An 8112-nucleotide genomic window follows, 5' to 3' on the forward strand; every position below is an offset into this window, starting at 1 on the left:
TTTTCAGTCTTAGTTTAAATAGGCGCCCACCTGTATAACGAGAGGAATATTTTCAGTCTTAGTTTAAATAGGCGCCCACCTGTAATAATGAGAGGAATATTTTCATGTCTTAGTTTAAATAGGCGCCCACCTGTATAATGAGAGAAATACTTTTCAGTCTTAGTTAAAATTGGCGTCCACCTGTAAAATGAGAGGAATATTTTCAGACTTAGTTTAAATAGGCGCCCACCTGTATAATGAGAGGAATATTTTCAGTCTTAGTTTTAATAGGCGCCCACCTGTATAATGAGAGGAATATTTTCAGTCTTAGTTTAAATAGGCGTCCATCTATATAACGAGAGGAATATTTTCAGTCTTAGTTATAATGAGAGGAATACTTTTCAGTCTTAGTTTAAATAGGCGCCCACCTGTATAATGAGAGGAATATTTTCAGTCTTAGTTTAAATAGGCACCCACCTGTATAATGAGAGGAATATTTTCGGTCTTAGTTTAAATAGGCGTCCACCTGTATAATGAGAGGAATGTTTTCAGTCTTAGTTTAAATAGGCGCCCACCTGTATAATGAGAGAAATATTTTCAGTCTTAGTTTAGATAGGCGCCCACCTGTATAACGAGAGGAATATTTTTCAGTGTTAGTTTAAATAGGCGCCCACCTGTATAACGAGTGAAATATTTTCAGTCTTAGTTTAAATAGGCGCCCACATGTATAATGAGAGGAATATTTTGAGTCTTAGTTTAAATAGGCGCCCACCTGTATAACGAGAGGAATATTTTCAGTCTTAGTTTAAATAGGCGCCCACATGTATAATGAGAGAAATATTTTCAATCATTATTTTAATAGGCGCCCACCTGTATAATGAGAGAATATTTTCAGTCTTAGTTTTAATAGGCGCCCACCTGTATAATGAGAGGAATATTTTCAGTCTTAGTTTAAATAGGCGCCCACCTGTATAATGAGAGGAATATTTTCAGTCTTAGTTTAAATAGGCGCCCACCTGTATAACGAGAGGAATAATTTTCAGTCTTAGTTTAAATAGGCGCCCACCTGTATAATGAGAAGAATATTGTCGGTCTTAGTTTAAATAGGCGCCCACCTGTATAATGAGAGGAATGTATTCAGTCGTAGTTTAAATAGGCGCCCACCTGTATAACGAGAGGAATACTTTTCAGTCTTAGTTTAAATAGACGCCCACCTCTATAATGAGAGAAATATTTTCAGTCTTAGTTTAAATAGGCGCCCACCTGTATAATGAGAGGAATATTTTCAGTCTTAGTATAAATAGGCGCCCACCTGTATAACGAGAAGAATATTTTCAGTCTTAGTTTAAATAGGCGCCCACCTGTATAATTAGAGGAATATTTTTAGTTTTAGTTTAAATAGGCGCCCACCTGTATAATGAGAGGAATATTTTCAGTCTTAGTTTTGATAGGCGCCCACCTGTATAATGAGAGGAATATTTTCAGTCTTAGTTTAAATAGGCGCCCACCTGTATAACGAGAGGAATATTTTCAGTCTTAGTTTAAATAGGCGCCCACCTGTATAACGAGAGGAATATTTTCAGTCTTAGTTTAAATAGGCGCCCACCTGTATAACGAGAGGAATACTTTTCAGTCTTAGTTTAAATAGGCGCCCACCTGTATAATGAGAGGAATATTTTCAGTCTTAGTTTAAATAGGCGCCCACCTGTATAATGAGAGGAATATTTTCAGTCTTAGTTTAAATAGGCGCCCACCTGTATAATGAGAGGAATATTTTCAGTCTTAGTTTAAATAGGCGCCCACCTGTATAATGAGAGGAATATTTTCAGTCTTAGTTTAAATAGGCGTCCACCTGTATAATGAGAGGAATGTTTTCGGTCTTAGTTATAAAGAGAGGAATACTTTTCAGTCTTAGTTTAAATAGGCGCCCACCTGTATAATGAGAGGAATATTTTCAGTCTTAGTTTTGATAGGCGCCCACCTGTATAATGAGAGGAATATTTTCAGTCTTAGTTTAAATAGGCGCCCACCTGTATAACGAGAGGAATATTTTCAGTCTTAGTTTAAATAGGCGCCCACCTGTATAACGAGAGGAATATTTTCAGTTTTAGTTTAAATAGGCGCCCACCTGTAATAATGAGAGAAATATTTTCATGTCTTAGTTTAAATAGGCGCCCACCTGTATAATGAGAGGAATATTTTCAGTCTTAGTTTAAATAGGCGTCCACCTGTATAATGAGAGGAATATTTTCAGACTTAGTTTAAATAGGCGCCCACCTGTATAATGAGAGGAATATTTTCAGTCTTAGTTTTAATAGGCGCCCACCTGTATAATGAGAGGAATATTTTTAGTCTTAGTTTAAATAATCGCCCACCTGTATAATGAGAGGAATATTTTTAGTCTTAGTTTAAATAATCGCCCACCTGTATAATGAGAGGAATATTTTCAGTCTTAGTTTAGATAGGCGCCAACCTGTATAACGCGAGGAATATTTTTCAGTCTTAGTTTAAATAGGCGCCCACCTGTATAATGAGAGGAATATTTTCAGTCTTAGTTTAAATAGGCGCCCACATGTATAATGAGAGGAATATTTTCAGTCTTAGTTTAAATAGGCGCCCACCTGTATAATGAGAGGAATGTTTTCAGTCTTAGTTTAAATAGGCGCCCACCTGTATAACGAGAGGAATATTTTTCAGTCTTAGTTTAAATAGGCGCCCACCTGTATAATGAGAGGAATATTTTCAGTCTTAGTTTAAATAGGCGCCCACCTGTATAATGAGAGGAATATTTTCAGTCTTAGTTTTAATAGGCGCCCACCTGTATAATGAGAGGAATAATTTCAGTCTTAGTTTAAATAGGCGCCCATCTATATAACGAGAGGAATATTTTCAATCTTAGTTATAATGAGAGGAATACTTTTCAGTCTTAGTTTAAATAGGCGCCCACCTGTATAATGAGAGGAATATTTTTAGTCTTAGTTTAAATAATCGCCCACCTGTATAACGAGAGGAATATTTTCAGTCTTAGTTTAAATAGGCGCCCACCTGTATAACGAGAGGAATATTTTTCAGTCTTAGTTTAAATAGGCGCCCACCTGTATAATGAGAGGAATATTTTCAGTCTTAGTTTAAATAGGCGCCCACATGTATAATGAGAGGAATATTTTCAGTCTTAGTTTAAATAGGCGCCCATCTGTATAATGAGAGGAATATTTTCAGTTTTAGTTTTAATAGGCGTCCACCTGTATAATGAGAGGAATATTTTCTGTCTTAGTTTTAATAGGCGCCCACCTGTATAATGAGAGGAATATTTTCAGTCTTAGTTTAAATAGGCGCCCATCTATATAACGAGAGGAATATTTTCAATCTTAGTTATAATGAGAGGAATACTTTTCAGTCTTAGTTTAGATAGGCGCCAACCTGTATAACGCGAGGAATATTTTTCAGTCTTAGTTTAAATAGGCGCCCACCTGTATAATGAGAGGAATATTTTCAGTCTTAGTTTAAATAGGCGCCCACATGTATAATGAGAGGAATATTTTCAGTCTTAGTTTAAATAGGCGCCCATCTGTATAATGAGAGGAATATTTTCAGTTTTAGTTTTAATAGGCGTCCACCTGTATAATGAGAGGAATATTTTCTGTCTTAGTTTTAATAGGCGCCCACCTGTATAATGAGAGGAATATTTTCAGTCTTAGTTTAAATAGGCGCCCATCTATATAACGAGAGGAATATTTTCAATCTTAGTTATAATGAGAGGAATACTTTTCAGTCTTAGTTTAGATAGGCGCCAACCTGTATAACGCGAGGAATATTTTTCAGTCTTAGTTTAAATAGGCGTCCACCTGTATAACGAGAGGAATATTTTCAGTCTTAGTTTAAATAGGCGCCCACCTGTATAATGAGAGAAATATTTTTAGTCTTAGTTTTAATAGGCGTCCACCTGTATAATGAGAGGAATGTTTTCAGTCTTAGTTTAAATAGGCGCTCACCTGTATAACAAGAGGAATACTTTTCAGTCTTAGTTTAAATAGGCGCCCACCTGTATAACGAGAGGAATATTTTCAGTCTTAGTTTAAATAGGCGCCCACCTGTATAATTTGAGAAATATTTTCAGTCTTTGTTTTAATAGGCGCCCACCTGTATAATGAGAGAATATTTTCAGTCTTAGTTTTAATAGGCGCCCACCTGTATAATGAGAGGAATATTTTCAGTCTTAGTTTAAATAGGCGCCCACCTGTATAATGAGAGGAATATTTTCAGTCTTAGTTTAAATAATCGCCCACCTGTATAATGAGAGGAATATTTTCAGTCTTAGTTTTGATAGGCGCCCACCTGTATAATGAGAGGAATATTTTCAGTCTTAGTTTAAATAAGCGCCCATCTGTATAACGAGAGGAATATTTTCAGTCTTAGTTATAATGAGAGGAATACTTTTCAGTCTTAGTTTAAATAGGCGCCCACCTGTATAATGAGAGGAATATTTTCAGTCTTAGTTTAACTAGGCGCCCACCTGTATAATGAGAGGAATATTTTCGGTCTTAGTTTAAATAGGCGTCCACCTGTATAATGAGAGGAATGTTTTCAGTCTTAGTTTAAATAGGCGCCAACCTGTATAATGAGAGGAATATTTTCAGTCTTAGTTTAAATAGGCGCCCACCTGTATAATGAGAGGAATATTTTCAGTCTTAGTTTAAATAGGCGCCCACCTGTATAACGAGAGGAATACTTTTCAGTCTTAGTTTAAATAGGCGCCCACCTGTATAATGAGAGGAATATTTTCAGTCTTAGTTTAAATAGGCGCCCACCTGTATAATGAGAGGAATATTTTCAGTCTTAGTTTAAATAGGCGCCCACCTGTATAACGAGAGGAATAATTTTCAGTCTTAGTTTAAATAGGCGCTCACCTGTATAATGAGGAGAATATTTTCGGTCTTAGTTTAAATAGGCGCCCACCTCTATAATGAGTGGAATGTTTACAGTCTTAGTTTAAATAGGCGCCCACCTGTATAACGAGAGGAATACTTTTCAGTCTTAGTTTAAATAGGCGCCCACCTGTATAACGAGAGGAATACTTTTCAGTCTTAGTTTAAATAGGCGCCCACCTGTATAACGAGAGGAATAATTTTCAGTCTTAGTTTAAATAGGCGCCCACCTGTATAACGAGAGGAATACTTTTCAGTCTTAGTTTAAATAGGCGCCCACCTGTATAACGAGAGGAATACTTTTCAGTCTTAGTTTAAATAGGCGCCCACCTGTATAATGAGAGGAATATTTTCAGTCTTAGTTTAAATAGGCGCCCACCTGTATAACGAGAGGAATACTTTTCAGTCTTAGTTTAAATAGGCGCCCACCTGTATAATGAGAGGAATATTTTCAGTCTTAGTTTAAATAGGCGCCCACCTGTATAATGAGAGAAATATTTTCAGTCTTAGTTTAAATAGGCGCCCACCTGTATAACGAGAGGAATATTTTTCAGTCTTAGTTTAAATAGGTGCCCACCTGTATAATGAGAGGAATATTTTCAGTCTTAGTATAAATAGGCGCCCACATGTATAATGAGAGGAATATTTTCAGTCTTAGTTATAATGAGAGGAATACTTTTCAGTCTTAGTTTAAATAGGCGCCCACCTGTATAATGAGAGGAATATTTTCAGTCTTAGTTTAAATAGGCGCCCACCTGTATAATGAGAGGAATGTTTTCAGTCTTAGTTTAAATAGGCGTCCACCTGAATAACGATAGGAATACTTTTCAGTCTTAGTTTAAATAGGCGCCTACCTATGTAATGAGAGGAATATTTTCAGTCTTAGTTTAAATAGGCTCCCACCTGTATAATGAGAGGAATATTTTCGGTCTTAGTTTTGATAGGCGCCCACCTGTATAATGAGAGGAATATTTTCAGTCTTAGTTTAAATAGGCGCCCACCTGTATAACGAGAGGATTACTTTTAGTCTTAGTTTAAATAGGCGCCCACCTGTATATTGAGAGGAATATTTTCAGTCTTAGTTTAAATAGGCGCCCACCTGTATAATGAGAGGAATATTTTCAGTCTTAGTTTTAATAGGCGTCCACCTGTATAATGAGAGGAATGTTTTCAGTCTTAGTTTAAATAGGCGCCCACCTGTATAACGAGAGGAATACATTTCAGTCTTAGTTTAAATAGGCGCCCACCTGTATAATGAGAGGAATATTTTCAGTCTTAGTTTAAATAGGCGCCCATCTGTATAATGAGAGGAATATTTTCAGTCTTAGTTATAATGAGAGGAATACTTTTCAGTCTTAGTTTAAATAGGCGCCCACCTGTATAATGAGAGGAATATTTTCAGTCTTAGTGTAACTAGGCGCCCACCTGTATAATGAGAGGAATATTTTCGGTCTTACTTTAAATAGGCGTCCACCTGTATAATGAGAGGAATGTTTTCAGTCTAAGTTTAAATAGGCGCCCACCTGTATATCGAGAGGAATACTATTCAGTCTTAGTTTAAATAGGCGCCCACCTGTATAATGAGAGAAATATTTTCAGTCTTAGTTTAAATAGGCGCCCACATGTATAATGAGAGGAATATTTTCAGTCTTAGTTTAAATAGGCGCCCACCTGTATAATGAGAGGAATGTTTTCAGTCTTAGTTTAAATAGGCGCCCACCTGTATAACGAGAGGACTACTTTTCAGTCTTAGTTTAAATAGGCGTCCACCTGTATAATGAGAGGAATATTTTCAGTCTTAGTTTAAATAGGCGCCCACATGTATAATGAGAGGAATATTTTCAGTCTTAGTTTAAATAGGCGCCCACCTGTATAATGAGAGGATTATTTTCAGTCTTAGTTTAAATAGGCGTCCACCTGTATAATGAGAGGAATGTTTTCAGTCTTAGTTTAAATAGGCGCCCACCTGTATAACGAGAGGAATACTTTTCAGTCTTAGTTTAAATAGGCTTCCACCTGTATAACGAGAGGAATGCTTTTCAGTCTTAGTTTAAATAGGCGCCCACCTGTATAATGAGAGGAATATTTTCAGTCTTAGTTTAAATAGGCGCCCACCTGTATAACGAGAGGAATACTTTTCAGTCTTAGTTTAAATAGGCGCCCACCTGTATAATGAGAGGAATATTTTCAGTCTTAGTTTAAATAGGCGCCCACCTGTATAACGAGAGGAATACTTTTCAGTCTTAGTTTAAATAGGCTTCCACCTGTATAACGAGAGGAATACTTTTCAGTCTTAGTTTAAATAGGCGCCCACCTGTATAATGAGAGGAATATTTTCAGTCTTAGTTTAAATAGGCGCCCACCTGTATAACGAGAGGAATACTTTTCTGTCTTAGTTTAAATAGTCGCCCACCTGTATAATGAGAGGAATATTTTCAGTCTTAGTTTAAATAGGCACCCACCTGTATAATGAGAGAAATATTTTCACGTCATAGTTTTAATAGGCGCCCACCTGTATAATGAGAGGAATATTTTCAGTCTTAGTTTAAATAGGCGCCCACCTGTATAATGAGAGGAATACTTTTTAGTCTTAGTTTAAAAAGGCGCCCACCTGTATAATGAGAGGATTATTTTCAGTCTTAGTTTTAATAGGTGCCCACCTGTATAATGAGAGGAATATTTTCAGTCTTAGTTTAAATAGGCGCCCACCTGTATAACGAGAGGAATACTTTTCAGTCTTAGTTTAAATAGGCGCCCACCTGTATAATGAGAGGAATATTTTCAGTCTTAGTTTTAATAGGCGCCCACCTGTATAATGAGAGGAATATTTTCAGTCTTAGTTTAAATAGGCGCCCACCTGTAATAATGAGAGGAATATTTTTCAGTCTTAGTTTAAATAGGCGCCCACCTGTATAATGAGAGGAATATTTTCGGTCTTAGTTTAAATAGGCGCCCACCTGTATAATGAGAGGAATGTTTTCAGTCTTAGTTTAAATAGGCGCCCACCTGTATAACGAGAGGAATACTTTTCAGTCGTAGTTTAAATAGGCGCCCACCTGTATAATGAGAGGAATATTTTCTGCCGTGGCCAAATATTTTTCGGAGGAACGAGAAAACAAAATCAAATGTGTCTTAATTTAAATAGGCGCCCACCTGTATAACAAGAGGAATACTTTTCAGTCTTAGTTTAAATAGGCGCCCACCTGTA

The sequence above is a fragment of the Nicotiana tabacum genome, chromosome 6 (genome assembly GCF_000715075.1).
Source record: "Nicotiana tabacum cultivar K326 chromosome 6, ASM71507v2, whole genome shotgun sequence".
Lineage (NCBI taxonomy): Eukaryota > Viridiplantae > Streptophyta > Magnoliopsida > Solanales > Solanaceae > Nicotiana > Nicotiana tabacum.